The sequence below is a fragment of the Corythoichthys intestinalis genome, chromosome 7, assembly GCF_030265065.1.
Source record: "Corythoichthys intestinalis isolate RoL2023-P3 chromosome 7, ASM3026506v1, whole genome shotgun sequence".
NCBI lineage: Eukaryota > Metazoa > Chordata > Actinopteri > Syngnathiformes > Syngnathidae > Corythoichthys > Corythoichthys intestinalis.
This window is the reverse complement of record NC_080401.1, coordinates 54,475,069-54,492,807: the sequence shown is the minus strand read 5'-3', so window position 1 is coordinate 54,492,807 and position 17,739 is coordinate 54,475,069. Positions and strand designations below refer to the sequence as shown.

The 17,739-nt window shown below is 38.7% G+C and overlaps 2 protein-coding genes across 6 annotated transcripts in view; both read right to left on the bottom strand.

The window, feature by feature from the left end:
• Positions 1 to 17,567, bottom strand: part of LOC130919491 (sodium-dependent phosphate transport protein 2B-like) — a 46,591-nt gene extending 29,024 nt beyond the window's left edge. The window contains exon 1 of one of the 5 annotated variants that reach the window (XM_057842249.1): positions 17,427 to 17,567. The gene's annotated coding sequence lies outside the window, so the exon portion shown is untranslated. Of the gene's footprint in view, positions 1 to 1,684; positions 1,709 to 2,276; positions 2,846 to 7,185; positions 7,292 to 7,348; positions 7,488 to 17,426 lie in introns of those variants that run through there. The other 4 variants (XM_057842248.1, XM_057842252.1, XM_057842250.1 and 1 more) reach the window with 4 other exon arrangements.
• LOC130918404 (uncharacterized) overlaps positions 1 to 17,739 on the bottom strand; it is a 29,434-nt gene that overhangs the window by 656 nt on the left and 11,039 nt on the right. The gene's annotated exons all lie outside the window — the stretch shown is intronic.

The window sequence follows — 17,739 nt, the reverse complement described above, 5'->3', positions numbered from 1 at the left end:
CCATATTCACTTCGGACAATGGCAGGTATGCCAAATGTTGGAATAATTCTATCACACATTGCATTAATTACTGTTTTTGTGTCCGCATGTGCGCTACGAAAAATCTTAACCCATCTAGAAAAGACATCTGTTGTCACCAGGCAATATCTTTTCCCCAATACTCTATTTAACTCAATATAATCCATTTGCAATGTATGAAAACACGGCTTGATGTTTTGAAACCTCTTATGTTCCATGGTTTACAAAATTTGGTGAGCTGATCCATACGCATACTGGCTATCAGTATAAATATTGCAAAATATTATGCAAAAATATGACATTGCACCCGTCACCCACAACCTGTCTCACTTTTCCCCCACAGTGCAGCAGGAGGTCGAGAAGGTCATCAATAAATCCAAACCATCCACTTGCTCCTTAGACCCCTTCCCCTCCCCTCTGCTTAAAGCACACTGCCACTCCATTAGCCACTTAATAACAAAAATGATCAATCTTTCCCTTCAAACCGGGCATGTTCCGGCCACTCTCAAAACAGCTATCATCAAGCCCCTCCTCAAAAAACCCACTCTTGATCCCGATCCTCTGTCAAATTATAGACCCATCTCCAATCTCCCCTTCATTTCCAAAATTCTTGAAAAAACTGTATCCATCCAACTCCATAACTACCTGAAATCAAACCGTTTATATGAAAAATTCCAATCTGGTTTTCGTCCATCCCACAGCACCGAGACAGCGCTCATCAGTCACCAATGACCTTCTGATGACCTCTGACTCCGGTTCTACTTCGCTCCTTATCCTTCTCGACCTCTCTGCTGCATTTGATACTGTTGATCATCACATCCTCCTTCACCGCCTCCAACACGATACAGGTATCTCTGGCACTGCCCTACAGTGGTTTAACTCATATCTCACGGGAAGGACCGAGTTAGTAGCCCTGGGGGATGCTAAATCCCGCCCTAACACCGTCGTCTGCGGAGTCCCCCAGGGCTCTGTGCTCGGTCCAACCCTCTTCACCATTTACATACTACCCTTCGGTTGTGTCGTCAGCAGGCACGGAAAACAATTCCATTGCTATGCTGACGACACACAACTATATTTCAAGGTCACTCCGTCCTCCACCCCCTCCTCCTCTGTTTCTCAACTTGACTCCTGCCTGGAGGAGATAAAGGCTTGGATGAGTGAAAACTTCCTGCAGCTGAACAGCTCCAAAACAGAAGCCATTCACATTGGTACCCCTCACCAGCTCCGTTCCGCCCCCATTTCCTCAGTCTCCTTTTTCGGCCACAAATCTTCCCTCTCCCCTTCTGTGACTAATTTGGGAGTCAGGTTTGACTCCCATCTTAGCTTTAACATTCACATCAATTACATTTGCAAAACCTCCTTCTTTCACCTCCGCAATATTGCCAAACTCCGGCCATCTCTCTCCCATCCTGCTGCAGAGAGACTCGTACATGCCTTTATCTCCTCCAGGTTGGACTATTGCAATGCACTCCTCATCGGGATCCCTGGCAAGAGCCTACAAAGGTATGTCCAAAACAGCGCTGCCAGGGTCCTGATGAGGGTGCGTAAACATGAGGACATCACCCCCATCCTCCGCACCCTACACTGGCTTCCTGTTCACCTCCGTATTGAATTCAAAATCCTCCTTCACACCCATCACTGTCTACACGGTGTAGCCCCCACCTACCTCACCGAACTCCTCACATTACATACTTCAGCCAGAACCCGGTCTGGCCAACAGCACCGTCTACTCCCGCCCAGGACTCGGCTCAAGACTATGGGCGACAGGGCCTTTACAGCTGCTGCTCCCCGTCTGTGGAACGCCCTCCCAGACCACCTCAGAGCCCCGCAGACGGTGGATGCATTTAAAAAAGGACTAAAAACTCACCTTTTTAAAAAAGCTTATTCTAGCTAATTTTATTTGACTGTCTTACTTTTATCTGATTGGTATCTGATTTTATCTGTGCTTGTGTCTGTTTTGCTTTTACTCTTTTATTCTTAGTCTTTTTCATTTTATTTATTATTTTCTTTTTTTTGCCAATGTGCACTTTGAGACTTGTTTTTCAAATGTAAAGTGCGTTATAAACAGTGTTGTTAATAACGGCGTTACAATATAACGGCGTTACTAACGGCGTTATTTTTTTCAGTAATGAGTAATCTAATTAATTACTTTTCTCATCTTGGCAACGCCGTTACCGTTACTGAGGCGGGAAAGGCGTGCGTTACTATGCGTTACTAAGTTGGTTAAATAAAAAAAAGTCTGAGAGAAACGGACTCACGGGGACGAGAGCAGAGCAGGAGTGGGGAAAACGCCGTTGCAACCGCGATGCTAGATGGCTCCAATAATACCTGACTGCAGCCATAGCCGACAAACTACGCCCACATGACACGGTAGATATCATATTATAGAACTAGATGCAAATGACAGACACTGCTGCATTGCCAACATGTTTTAAGGACTACATGCGTTTGTAAACAGCCGCCATCTTAAAGCAGTAGACCTATCAGGAAGGCCCTGATGTAGAGATCCTTCCTAGCGAACCTAAGTAATTTTTTTAAATGTAAAATGCTCCTAAATCGGCAAAATCTTAACTTAAATCTATCTTTAAATGATGAAACAGTTTTAAAACTTACACATGTTTAAAGTAGACAGAAGGGAACTAATGCAATAACGGGAGAAATTTTAACAACTTTAACGATTGATTCACAACTTTAAATGACTTCCACACATAGCAAAGGTTACTAGCTAGTTATCGCAATACCCTTGTGTCTAGTTAAGTGGAGGGTAAAGAATTGGGGTTGGGCCAATTGTCCCCCAAACCCTTTAAGCTTCACATTGTGTGACCTGTTTTTTTTTTTTTTTTTTTTTTTTTTTTTTGAGAAAAAAAAAATAAATCACTACTTACTTTGCCAAGTAACTAATTACTCTTACATTCAGGTAACTGAGTTACTAACGCAATTACTTTTTGGGAGAAGTAATTTGTAACTGTAATTAATTACTTTTTTAAAGTAAAATTAACAACACTGCATGGCACTAAATGCGTTAGTAGACAGCCGCCATCTTAAAGCAGTAGACTTTTTAGGACGGCTCTGTTGTAGAGAACCTTCCTAGCGAACCTAAGTAACTCTTTATCTAAAATACTTCTAAATCGGCAAAATCTTGACTTGAATCTATCTTTAAATGATGAAACAGTTTTAAAACTTTCAAATGTCGAAAGTAGAGAGAAGGGAACAAATGCAATAATGGGAGCAATTTTAACAACTTTTAACAGTTGATTCAGGGTAAAGGGTAAATTAGGGTAAAGAATTGGGCTCGGGCCAATTGTACCAAAAACCTTCACAAAAAACTTCACATAGTGTGGCCAATGTTTTTTTTTTTTTTTTTTTTTTTTTTGAGGGAAAAAAAAAAAGTAATTATCACCAATTACTTTGCCAAGTAACTAATTACTCTTACATTCAGGTAATTGAGTTACTAACGCAATTACTTTTTGGGAGAAGTAATTTGTAACTATAATTAATTACTTTTTTTCAGTAAGATTAACAACACTGGTTATAAATAAAATGCATTATTATTATTATTATAAATAGTAACATTCTTGTTTTATACAATTTGCAAGCTTCGATCAGTGCAGTCAATTCAGCGGCTTGGGCTGACATATTAGATGGTAACTATCCTATCAGTAAGACCTTGGTTTGTGTTATGATCGCGAATCTTACTCGATTTTTTCCTTGGTCTTTTTGCTCTCTGAACCATCAATAAATATTGTTTTCGCCTTTTGTTAAATGTGTTTCCTGCAAATTATTTCTGACAATGCAATGCAATTATGTGGTTCGCCGTCGGTTTCTATTGGTAACAGAAATGCCATAATTGTTTGCAATAGCAATGCTGAGACCATGCGTGGCACCTTAAGAGTTAACGGATGGAAAAGCACCACCTCCCCTGAGGCCTGCACAGCCAAAGCTGCTGCAAGAACAGCTCGAACACAGGGAGGTGTGGCTCTAGCCGCCGGATCAAGTTGAGTTGAGTAAAATGCTGCTATTGATCTCTTTACTCAATTTGCTTCTGGTCTTCGCCAAATATTTTAATTAAGCCAAAGTGTCTGTTCTGCAATTGCCTTTTGTTGTTCCCGCCACCATGATGTCATCCACGCATACATGTATTCGGCTGCCACATGCTGGGGTAAAATTACTTCTTAACACATCAGGGACATCATCAAGGACATTTGGAGGGGAATTTTGTTGTCAACTGAGCTGCATTTAGCAGGCCGGCCAATAATCTTGCATGTTTACAATCGGAATACTCAGTCAACAAATTATTCCAAATCTCATATCGAAAAAAACATAACCTAATCTAACAGCATGATCTAAACAATTGACTCATTATTCAAAACAGGAAACCAAGTTAAATTAGCTTTTATAAACTCTACGTTAAAACCAGTGTTGTTAATAACGGCGTTACAATATAACGGCGTTACTAACGGCGTTATTTTTTTCAGTAGTGGGTAATCTAATTAATTACTTTTCTCATCTTGGCAACGCCGTTACCGTTACTGAGGACGGAAAGGCATGCGTTACTATATTGGTCGAAAAGTCTGAGGGAGACGGACTCAGCGAGACGGACTCAGCGAGACGATAGAGCAGAGCAGGAGTGGGGAGGAGGCAAGAAAGTTGTGACGCCGAGCAAACGCGATGCTAGGTAGCTCCAATAATACATGTTGTAGCCGATAGCCTACAAACTACGCCCGCATGTTATGGTAGATATGGTAGACATGGTAGATATCACATGTACTGTATATAGATATAACTAGATGCAAAATGACAGACATGGCACTAAATGCGTTAGTAGACAGCCGCCATCTTAAAGCAGTAGACTTTTTAGGACGGCTCTGTTGTAGAGAACCTTCCTAGCGAACCTAAGTAACTTTTTATCTAAAATACTTCTAAATCGGCAAAATCTTGACTTGAATCTATCTTTAAATGATGAAACAGTTTTAAAACTTTCATATGTCGAAAGTAGAGAGAAGGGAACTAATGCAATAATGGGAGCAATTTTAACAACTTTTAACAGTTGATTCAGGGTAAAGGGTAAATTAGGGTAAAGAATTGGGCTCGGGCCAATTGTACCAAATACCTTCACAAAAAACTTCACATAGTGTGGCCAACGTTTTTTTATTTTTTTATTTTATTTTTTTTGGGGGGGAAAAAAAAAGTAATTATCACCAATTACTTTGCCAAGTAACTAATTACTCTTACATTCAGGTAATTGAGTTAATAACGCAATTTTTGGGAAGAAGTAATTTCTAACTATAATTAATTACTTTTTTTCAGTAAGATTAACAACACTGGTTAAAACATACCCACAAAATAAAGCAAAGGTCAGGTCAATGAAAGTACACAAGTAAAAACATCAAAAATAAAAGTAATGTATTTAAAGTCCAAAATCAAAAAATAAGCTTATCTTAGGAGAATTGTAATCATATACCGTAAATTCAAAAATAACGGACAACCCGTCTCTAAAACCCCATACTATTACTGTTACCATTACTATTAACACATCAAAAAGTGTTATGTTTTGCAATCAACCCAAAGTTGGAGAATTACAATTCTCCCAGTATAATCATTTCCACTTGGCAAAGTGCCAATATTTGCTTCTCTTCCCAAATTTTTCAGTTTCGTCTTCTGTAATTTACTGTAATTACATCCCATTATTTATGTATATACCATACATTATAAATTTTTCCGTGGTCACTCATTACAAAATTGGCCACTAATCTCCTCTATAATTACGTAAAAAAATAATCCAGAATTGTCTCAACTATTTGGGTCACAGCAGAACAAAGATAGCCAAATTCTATCAGTATGTGATCCAAAAGCAATAAGCCTAAGCAATCGCATTTTCGATTCCCTAAAAAATTTTAAGTCAATTTTTTTTTTTTTACGTCAAATACAACTCATGACAGTGATAGTACATTAGTAGTCCCAAGGTTTTCTTTGAATTTGCTACTAACTACCACACCGCAATGTTCACAGATGCATCAAGATGAATTATCACTCTATCACTGTTTCCATTAACATAATTTGTCAACACTATCAATCATTATAATTTGTTCATAAACATATTTCAATTTTTGTTGTTGTTGATAAAACCCACAAAAATAAATGTTTGGATCTTTTTTGTTTTGAGTTTCTGGGCGGGAATTGGAACACAAACATTTGTTGATCAAGCAAATGCTTTGTAGATTCTTTTTCCTCCCAGTCATATCTCTTATAAACCTTCTTTTACAGCTACAATTCTGCTCGACAAGAATTATTAACTAATCAGTTAATCAAATGTTTAAACATAGTTTAATCCACGAGCTCGTATATGATTAAATTCATTCTCCTTACGGCTGACTAAATCATCAATATCATTATCTCATGATGAAAACAAATTTTTATTTCTTCCCAAAATGTTTCTCTTTTAAGAGCATTCTATAAGTTACAATTGAGCTCAATAGTCTATTTTTATCTGTAATAAAATTCCATTTCAAAAATAATTTTTATTTTCCCTGTTTTCCCAATGTTTCCTCAATTTTATCTTAAATAATATAAGGGAAAGGCTGGAATATTCCCAGCTGCAATTACAACCTCGCCTTGTAATTAATTTGGGCAAAAACCCAGCGGATGCCATCGAGGACCCCATGTTGCCAATAGGGGCCACCGAATGGCCGCACTCCTTATGTTGAAAAACTTCTAGTTTTTTCCGATTTTGCGCAATAAACGGTCAGCTATTTACGCAATAAACGGTCAGCTATTTACGAACAATTTCCTCACTTATCGACGCTCCTCTCGCACGCCCAAAACTTTCTCAGCTCTTTTTTTTCCACTTCAGACGTCCACCAAACAACCAAACACATTCGCTACCCATTTTTACTTAGACTTACGGTTACCTCTGTCCTCAATACAATTTACTCAAACTTTCAGCATTATTTAACAATTCTCACGATCCACACAAAGAGTCATGAAAGAAAGACACAACGCAGCCTCATAATCAGGCACATAACCAACACACAACCATAATTATCCACATTGACTTATCATACAAGACAGTACAATTTCAAATACAAATCAAAGTCACCGTACATTCTACCAGTGGCTCACACCAGACCAAAAATAAAAACATACAAACAATTTGAGCTCAATGACAACCTGTCAACACAAATCCATGGACCGTCCCTTTGTTCGTTGGTGCCGATTGCGTTTGGATTAATGGTAAATGGTTTTATACTTGTATAGCGCTTTTCCAGCTTTCGAGGTGCTCAAAAGCGCTCTACACTACAATGTCATCCACCGATCAATGCAGCAGACTTACCGACTTCCTTCGTACGCGGGGACACCTCTTGTATAATAGTACCTAGACTGGTGGACTAACCGAGTCTTTCTAACCAACCTGACAAAATGCTTTTGTCAAACGTCGGACATACGCTTCCGATACGTTTCCTATGTCTTGTATTTAAAAATACAGACAAGTAGACTTCTTGTGGTTTTTAACAGTGGCGCCTCTAGAAATTTTTCATAGGGGTGGCCAGATGGGGCCACTTAAATTCTTGGGGTGGCCAAAAATAAAAGCCATAATTTCAGGTTTTCGTTATATTATTGCAGTAAAAAGGTCAGGGGAAAACTATCAGAAAGACTTAAGGACACGGCTACTGATATACTTTGATGTACTGTGTAATATTTGATGATACTAATGATCAGTGTTGTTAATCTTACTGAAAAATTAGTAGTAATTAATTATAGTTACAAATTACTTCTCCCAAAAAGTAATTGCGTTAGTAACTCAATTACCTGAATGTAAGAGTAATTAGTTACTTGCAAAGTAATTGGTGATAATTACTTTTTTTACTTTTTTTTTTTCCCCCTCAAAAAAAAAAAAAAAAAAAAAACATTGGCCACACTATGTTAAGTTTTTTGTGAAGGTTTTTGGTACGATTGGCCCGAGCCCAATTCTTTACCCTAATTTACCCTTTACCCTGAATCAACTGTTAAAAGTTGTTAAAATTGCTCCCGTTATTGCATTAGTTCCCTTCTCTCTACTTTCGACATATGAACATTTTAAAACTGTTTCATCATTTAAAGATAGAATCAAGTCAAGATTTTGCCGATTTAGAAATATTTTAGATAAAAAGTTACTTAGGTTCGCTAGGAAGGTTCTCTACAACAGAGCCGTCCTAAAAAGTCTACTGCTTTAAAATGGCGGCTGTCTACTAGCTCATTTACCGCCATGTCTGTCATTTTGCATCTAGTTATATCTATGTACAGTACATGTGATATTTACCATGTCTACCATATCTACCATAACATGCGGGCGTAGTTTGTACTAGCTATCGGCTACAACATGTATTATTGGAGCTACCTAGCATCGTGTTTGCTCGGCGTCACAACTTTCTTGCCTCCTCCCTACTCCTGCTCTGCTCTGTCGTCTCGGTGAGTCCGTCTCCCTCAGACTTTTCGACCAATATAGTAACGCATAGCAACGCATGCCTTTCCGTCCTCAGTAACGGTAACGGCGTTGCCAAGATGAGAAAAGTAATTAATTAGATTACCCACTACTGAAAAAAATAACGCCGTTAGTAACGCCGTTATATTGTAACGCCATTATTAACAACAGTGATAATGATTTAATGTGCATAGTCCATAACTGTCCAGTCAACATTTTGAGTTCCATAACAATTTTGTTTTATTGTGTTATGTAAATATTAGGCATAAGGTGTACATTTAACTAGGGCTGTCAAACGACTAAAATTTTTAATGGAGTTAATCACAGCTTAAAAATTAATTAATCGTGATTAATCGCAATTCAAACCATCTCTAAAATATACAAGGGCTGTCAAAATTATCGCGTTAACACGCGGTAATTAATTTTTCTAATTAATCACGTTAAAATATTTGACGCAATTAACGCACATGTCCCGCTCAGACAGTATTCTGCCTTTTGGTAAGTTTTACAGCAAGGTTTATTGTGCTGTCTAACAGCAAACTCTTGTGGTCACTTTGCGACATGGTGTATTGCTTTCTTGCCAGTTCAATATGGCTGCACGACGTCTCGGGCTGACGCCTACGTTGTAATGTTGTGCTTATATGATCCTTGGACAAGATTTGTCCGTAAGTATGGTTGTTGTAAAGAATGTACATATTATGTTAGTAAGCGAAATGTTATATTTTTTGTATGAGACGGTTTTTGTTTATGTTTAGTGAACCTGTATAGCGTGCTAAGCTAACGTTGTTGCTAATGCAATGCTTGTGTACTTTTTTTTGTAGTTTCACTACGGTCTAAAGAGGATAGTGGTTTGAGGCCATTTTATTAATAAATCAGATGAAAAAGGAAGTCTGATTATTAAGGCGTCGTTCACTAGCTGTCTAGCTTTGGAAAAATGAGACGCTTCGGAGTGAGGACAGCATAGACAGATTTAAATGACAGTAGAGTGAAATGCCCACTACAGTCCTTATGTACCGTATGTTGAATATATATATCCATCTTGTGTCTTATCTTTCCATTCCAACAAATTATTTTACAGAATCTATATATAATTTACAGAAAAATATGGCATATTTTATAGATGGTTTGAATTGCGATTAATTGCGATTAATTACGATTAATTAATTTTTAAGTTGTAATTAACTCGATTAAAAATTCTAATTGTTTGCCAGCCCTAAAATATACCTTATTTTTCTGTAAATTGTTGTTGGAATGGAAAGATAAGACACAAGGCGGATATATACATTCAACATACGGTACATAAGTACTGTATTTGTTTATTATAACAATAAATCCACAAGATGGCATTAACATTATTAACATTCTTTCTGTGAAAGGGATCCACGGATAGAAAGACTTGTAATTCCTAAAGGATAAATGTGAGTTTTTGTATATTGTGACTAAATATTGCCATCTAGTGTATTTGTTGAGCTTTCAGTAAATGATACTGTAGTGACTTAACTGTTCTGCCTAAATGCATGATGAGAAGTGGTGCAACCATGATTGTGTCTGGTGGCTGCAAATGATATATCTTCCCTGCGCAACTCCTGCCATTCTTCCCCACGTCGCTTCCCACAACATTTATATTTGCTGTGGGAGGGATGACAAAGCTTTGGCCAATTAAAAACACAGCCCAAATGAATGCTTATATCTACTCCACTCACTTGACACTGCCTCTTATCTCTGTATAAAAGTAAAACGGCGGCATTGTAGGCTGTTTGCGGCAATGCGTGAATGAGTCGTACTGCGAATGCGTTAATTGCGATAAATATTTTCACATGATTAATTTTTAAAAATTAATTACCACCCGTAAATTTGACAGCCCTACATTTAACAAAACAAAATAAATGCATTCATATAGGATGAAATGCATAACTGATGCTACAACAATCTAACAATATACTGGCAAGCGGGGTGGCCAGTGGACGCCTCCCTGGAGAGGTGTTCCGGGCATGACCCACCGGCGAGAGGCCCCGGGGACGACCCAGGACACGCTGGAGAGACTATGTCGCTCGGCTGGCCTGGGAACGCCTTGGAATCCCGCCGGAGGAGCTGGCTGAAGTGGCTGGGGAGAGGGAAGTCTGGGCTTCCCTGCTAAAGCTGCTGCGCCCGCGACCCGACCCCGGAGTAAGCAGAAGATAATGGATGGATGGACAGGCATGAATAATAATAATAATAATCCGCAAAATACCCTGCAGAAAATTAAATGTCCTAGTGTAGTCATTTCATTTATATCGGACATTATTATCAAGTAGTATGTCATTTATCAGCCTATGGTGAATCTACTGAATTAGTTGCGCACTCCCCACAGTACAAGTTTTTGTTGACGAATATTTTCCTGAGCTAAATTTAGTTCCATGCAATCATATTTTGTACTTTGGATGATTCAAAGGAGCTATTGAGAAGTATCTTGGAATTGGAGGTGGAGTGCCGTCCTCTTCACAAGATGATGATTTCCCCAAATGTACAATTCAAGGTCATGCTTGGCAATGTCGTGTACATAGTTATGAGATCAAGAATCAAGAAAGATGCACAATAAGTTACAATTTTGATACATTTCTACAAAAATATGGGCCCCTTGGCATTATTTTGCTTAGGGCCAACAAATGGCCTGGCACAGAGATGTGGAGATCTACTGCTTTCGGGAGCAGCAGCAGAGTAGAATAAAAGCGTGACGGGGAAAAAAACTTAATGAGGTACGTTGATACGACACACATAAAGGCAACTTCAATTCAAAAAATCGTTAGAAAGTTGTATGGACTTACGATCCGCTAGCTTGTTGTTTTGTCGTCTTCCAAAATTACACCTGGGTGACGGCGCTTCAAGTGTTCGTTCATGGCCGACGTGCTACCGTGGTATGCGAGCTCATCTTGGAAAAGAGTACACACAGTGGCACCCTCCATATTTTCCTTAGAATAATTACAGGCTCTGGCCATTCTGGTCAGCTTTTGTGGCTTTATGCTGCTTTCACCGCTTGCAGCATTCTAAACTTTATCCACATGTAATTTTTCTTTTTAAACCCATCATTACCCGTCGACGGTATGTTGTGCCTGTCGACGCATTTACGTCAGCGATGAAGTTGACAACGTCGACTAGTCGGGACAGCTCTGCTTATGACTCACAAGTATTTTCGTCCAAAAAGCTAAGACTTAGACAAAAATTAAAAGGGCTGTCAAAAACAACATTGCTGTTTAGCCAGTTGTCTGGAGGAGCCGGCAAAAAATATCCACTGGATACACACACACCGTGTCTTGAGGGTGTCCACTAACAACTAGGGTTGTTCCGATTTCAATTTCAATTCAATTTATTCACACACACATTCATATTTACAAAGTGTACATCATATCTAAGTGCTGAACCAAGATTATGTGTGAGTCAGGTCTCCTTAAGAAGCTACTAAAACCTTATAGTCAAGGAGCCTGCATACATCAAGACAATCACAAGAAACATTATCAGATCATTATCAGATGAGCAGAAGGGTGAGTTGCAATTTTTTACAGGGTTCTCATACAAAAACATACTAATGTACAATAACTATATGTACACACACACACGCCCACCCGCACACGCACAGAAAAAAATAAAAAATACTTCCCTAGAAGACAATTTATAACCTACAGTGCCTTGCAAAAGTATTCGGCCCCCTTGAATTTTGCAACCTTTCGCCACATTTCAGGCTTCAAACATAAAGATAGGAAATTTAATCTTTTTCTCAAGAATCAACAATAAGTGGGACACAATCGTGAAGTGGAACAACATTTATTGGATAATTTCAACTTTTTTAACAAATAAAAAACTGAAAAGTGGGGCGTGCAATATTATTCGGCCCCTTTACTTTCAGTGCAGCAAACTCACTCCAGAAGTTCAGTGAGGATCTCTGAATGATCCAATGTTGTCCTAAATGACCGATGATGATAAATAGAATCCACCTGTGTGTAATCAAGTCTCCGTATAAATGCACCTGCTCTGTGATAGTCTCAGGGTTCTGTTTAAAGTGCAGAGAGCATTATGAAAACCAAGGAACACACCAGGCAGGTCTGAGATACTGTTGTGGAGAGGTTTAAAGCCGGATTTGGATACAAAAAGATTTCCCAAGCTTTAAACATCTCACGGAGCACTGTGCAAGCCACCATATTGAAATGGAAGGAGCATCAGACCACTGCAAATCTACCAAGACCCGGCCGTCCTTCCAAACTTTCTTCTCAAACAATGAGAAAACTGATCTGAGATGCAGCCAAGAGGCCCATGATCACTCTGGATGAACTGCAGAGATCTACAGCTGAGGTGGGAGAGTCTGTCCATAGGACAACAATCAGTCGTACACTGCACAAATCTGGCCTTTATGGAAGAGTGGCAAGAAGAAAGCCATTTCTCAAAGATATCCATAAAAAGTCTCGTTTAAAGTTTGCCACAAGCCACCTGGGAGACACACCAAACATGTGGAAGAAGGTGCTCTGGTCTGATGAAACCAAAATTGAACTTTTTGGCCACATTGCAAAACGATATGTTTGGCGTAAAAACAACACAGCTCATCACCCTGAACACACCATCCCCACTGTCAAACATGGTGGTGGCAGCATCATGGTTTGGGCCTGCTTTTCTTCAGCAGGGACAGGGAAGATGGTTAAAATTGACGGGAAGATGGATGCAGCCAAATACAGGAACATTCTGGAAGAAAACCTGTTGGTATCTGCACAAGACCTGAGACTGGGACGGAGATTTATCTTCCAACAGGACATTGAGCCAAAATATAAAGCCAAATCTACAATGGAATGGTTCAAAAATAAACGTATCCAGGTGTTAGAATGGCCAAGTCAAAGTCCAGACCTGAATCCAATCGAGAATCTGTGGAAAGAGCTGAAGACTGCTGTTCACAAACACTCTCCATCCAACCTCACTGAGCTCGAGCTGTTTTGCAAGGAAGAATGGGCAAGAATGTCAGTCTCTCGATGTGCAAAACTGATAGAAACATACCTCAAGCGACTTGCAGCTGTAATTGGAGCAAAAGGTGGCGCTACAAAGTATTAACGCAAGGGGGCCGAATAATATTGCACGCCCCACTTTTCAGTTTTTTATTTGTTAAAAAAGTTGAAATTATCCAATAAATTTTGTTCCACTTCACGACTGTGTCCCACTTGTTTTTGATTCTTGACAAAAAAAATAAAATTTTATATCTTTATGTTTGAAGCCTGAAATGTGGCGAAAGGTTGCAAGGTTCAAGGGGGCCGAATACTTTTGCAAGGCACTGTACATTCAACATACGGTACATAAGGACTGTAGTGGGCATTTCACTCTACTGTCATTTAAAACTGTCTATGCTGTCCTCACTCTGAAGCGTCTACTTTTTCCAAAGCTAGACAGCTAGTGAACGACGCCTTAATAATTAGACTTCTTCCTTTTTCATCTGATTTATTAATAAAATGGCCTCAAACCATTGTCCTCTTTAGACCGTCGTAAAACTACAAAAAAAATATGATGGCTTGCACAGTGCTCCTTGAGATGTTTAAAGCTTGGGAAAATCTTTTTGTATCCAAATCCAGCTTTAAACTTCTCCACAACAGTGTCTCGGACCTGCCTGCTGTGTTCCTTGGTTTTCATAATGCTCTCTGCACTTTAAACAGAACCCTGAGACTATCACAGAGCAGGTGCATTTATACGGAGACTTGATTACACACAGGTGGATTCTATTTATCATCATCGGTCATTTAGGACAACATTGGATCATTCAGAGATCCTCACTGAACTTCTGGAGTGAGTTTGCTGCACTGAAAGTAAAGGGGCCGAATAATATTGCACGCCCCACTTTTCAGTTTTTTATTTGTTAAAAAAGTTGAAATTATCCAATAAATGTTGTTCCACTTCACGATTGTGTCCCACTTGTTGTTGATTCTTGACAAAAAAATTAAATTTCATATCTTTATGTTTGAAGCCTGAAATGTGGCGAAAGGTTGCAAGATTCAAGGGGGCCGAATACTTTTGCAAGGCACTGTATACACACCCACACACACACACGCCCACCCACACACACACACAGAGAAAAAAATAAAAAATAAAAAATACTTCCCTAGAAGACAATTTATAACCTAAGTATGTTGGAATTGTTATATTTACTGATCAGAATACTTTTTAGCATCGTTTTAAAGGTGGAGATGGATTTCAACACTTTTAGATTTTCGTCGAGCTCATTCCAAATCTGAGGGCCTCTAGTTGCAATGCTCAAGCAGGTGCTAACAAGTCTTCTCTTTTTTTCCACTGAGGAGGTCTTCGTTTCTGGTGTTAAGAGTATGGAGAGGAGTCCAGACTGGAATGAGCTCAGACAGTCTGCTATTCATATTATTGACAATTTGGAACATTGTACATGCGTTATGAAATGTGTTCAAATCAGTGAGTCGGAGAATGCGTAAACTATAAAACAAGGAGTAGGTGGGAGCATTGAAACTAGCCCAGGACATGGCCCGTACCATCTTCTTTTGTAGGGTTTCTAATTTCTTTAGGTGACTGGGGAACGTGTTGCACCATATGATGTTACAGTAGTTGATATGGGGCTCAAACAAGGTTTTGTACAAGGTAAGAAGTGCGGTTAAAAGGAGATGGTGTCTTATTTTGAAGAATAGTCCAACATATTTGGATAGTGTAGATATAAGGTGTTCTATATGGCATTTGAAATTGAGAGACTTATCAATGAAGACTCCCAGGAACTTTGTGGAATCTACTTGTAATAAATTGTCGTCGTTTACTTTCAGACAAATCCTGTTTGTGCCGATCATGTTTTTTTGCTCCCGATCCGATCGTTTTAGTTTGAGTATCTGCCGATCCCGATATTTCCCGATCCGATTGCTTTTTTTTTTGCTCCCGATTCAATTCCAATCAGTCCCGATAATTTTTCCCGATCATATACATTTTGGCAATGCATTAAGAAAAATAAATAAATAAAACTCGGACGAATATATACATTCAACATACAGTACATAAGTACTGTATTTGTTTATTATGACAATAAATCCTCAAGATGGCATTTACATTATTAACATTCTTTCTGTGAGAGATATCCACGGATAGAAAGACTTGTAATTCTTAAAGGATAAATGTGACTTTGTATATTGTGACTAAATATTGCCCTCTAGTGTATTTGTTGAGCTTTCAGTAAATGATACTGTAGCCATTTAACTGGTCTGCCCAAATACATGATGGGAAGTGCAACCATGACTGTGCGTCGTGGTACCAATTGATATATCTTCCCTGCGTTGGGAAATAACATAGGGCGTTAAGAAAAAGATCAATGACTACCTTTCTTCCCCACATTGCTTCCCACGATATTTCTAATCGTAGGGAGAGGGATTGTGAGGCTTTAGCCAATTAAAAAAAAGGTTCCAAAGGCTGCCAAAATTCACTCTACTCATTTTACGCTGCCTTTTAGCTCTATATATAGGTAAAACGGCGCCATTACAGATTGAACGCAACAATGCGTGAGTGGGTCGTGCAGCGTTAAATTGCGTTAAATATTTTAACGTGATAATTTTTTTTTTTTAAATAATTACCGCCGTTAATGGGATAAATTTGATAACCCTACCTTAAGCCTTAACTAAAGACTCTGGATGAGTGTAACATATTATGTCTGTAACGTTAAATACAATTAGAAAACGATTTAATTAAAAAATATTAGGGCTGTCAAAATTATCGCGTTAACGGGCGGTAATTAATTTTTTTAATTAATCATGTTAAAATATTTGACGCAATTAACGCACAAATGCCCCGCTCAAACAGATTAAAATGATAGCACAGTGAAACGTGTACTTGTTGTGTTTTTCGGAGTTTTGTCGCCCTCTGCTGGCGCTTGGGTGCGACTGATTTTATAGGCTTCAGCACCCATGAGCATTGTGTAATTATTGACATCAACAATGGCGGGCTACTAGTTTATTTTTTGACTGAAAATTTTACGAATTTTATTAAAACGAAAACATTAAGAGGGGTTTTAATATAAAATTTCTATAACTTGTACTAACATTTACCTTTTAAGAACTACAAGTCTTTCTATCCATGGATCGCTTTAACAGAATATTAATAATGGTAATGCCATCTTGTTGATTTATTGTTGTAATAAACAAATACAGTACATATGTACCGTATGTTGAATTTATATATCCATCTTGTATCTTATCTTTCCATTCCAACATTAATTTACAGAAAAATATGGCATATTTTATAGATGGTTTGAATTGCGATTAATTGCAATTAATAACGATTAATTAATTTTTAAGCTGTAATTAATTCGATTAAAATTTTTAATCGTTTGACACCCCTAAAATATATATATATATATATTTAAAAAAGGTGTGTCCGATATTTTTTTGCCAATTCCGATACTTTGAAAATGACGTCCCGCTCGATCGGGAAATCTCTACTAACAACCTCGGTCCCCGTCGGACGACCCACTCAGGGGGTCCTCTTTATGCTCACCACCCCCAGGCCCTGTTCACGTTTGTTCCGCCATTGGGTGCAACACTATTATTTTTAAGGCATGCTCCAATTAAGCATTTTCTCAATATCATAAATGGCAGTGAATGAGTTAAAAATCAGATGTCAAACAAGCTCATACATGAGTCATGTTAGGTAAGCAAATATTTTTGGCAAGTTACTGCACAAGTGTTTATTAACTATGATCAAATAATGACATAGATTTTTGTTCTTGTGCCGTATCCGGCACTTTTTTTATGCTTTTACGTTTCATGTTACACAGAGCTTACACACACATGCCTGAGGTTATTGGATCGCTGACAAAACCGCTTCTCAGTGGAGCTAAAAAATAACGAACCCAAACTGCAGAATTGCAGAGACAGTGTTCTTTTGCATTGTGGCAAAGTTCATATTTTGGCTTTTCAAGCTCCAAATCATCACAAACGAGTGCACTCACCTGGATATGAATGTCTTTATAAATGAATGGAGTGAGTTATTCTTCCCTCTGCTGTTCTGTGTGTTCTTATTATGAGACCCCGCCGCTTGGGTCTGACCTCCAAGGTAGGGAAGCAGCACCTGGAACACCTGCTACTACAAGAAGAGCGGAGCGGTTGGTTTTTTATAGGCTCTTCACACACACTCTCTCCAACTGGGTGCAAAGGTCAGCACACTCCCATACGCACACGTGCACACACACGCCTACATCTTTGCCCGTGATAACCTCATGGGAGGTTGGAATTGTACGCGGCGGGTGTCCAAATTGGTTTTGT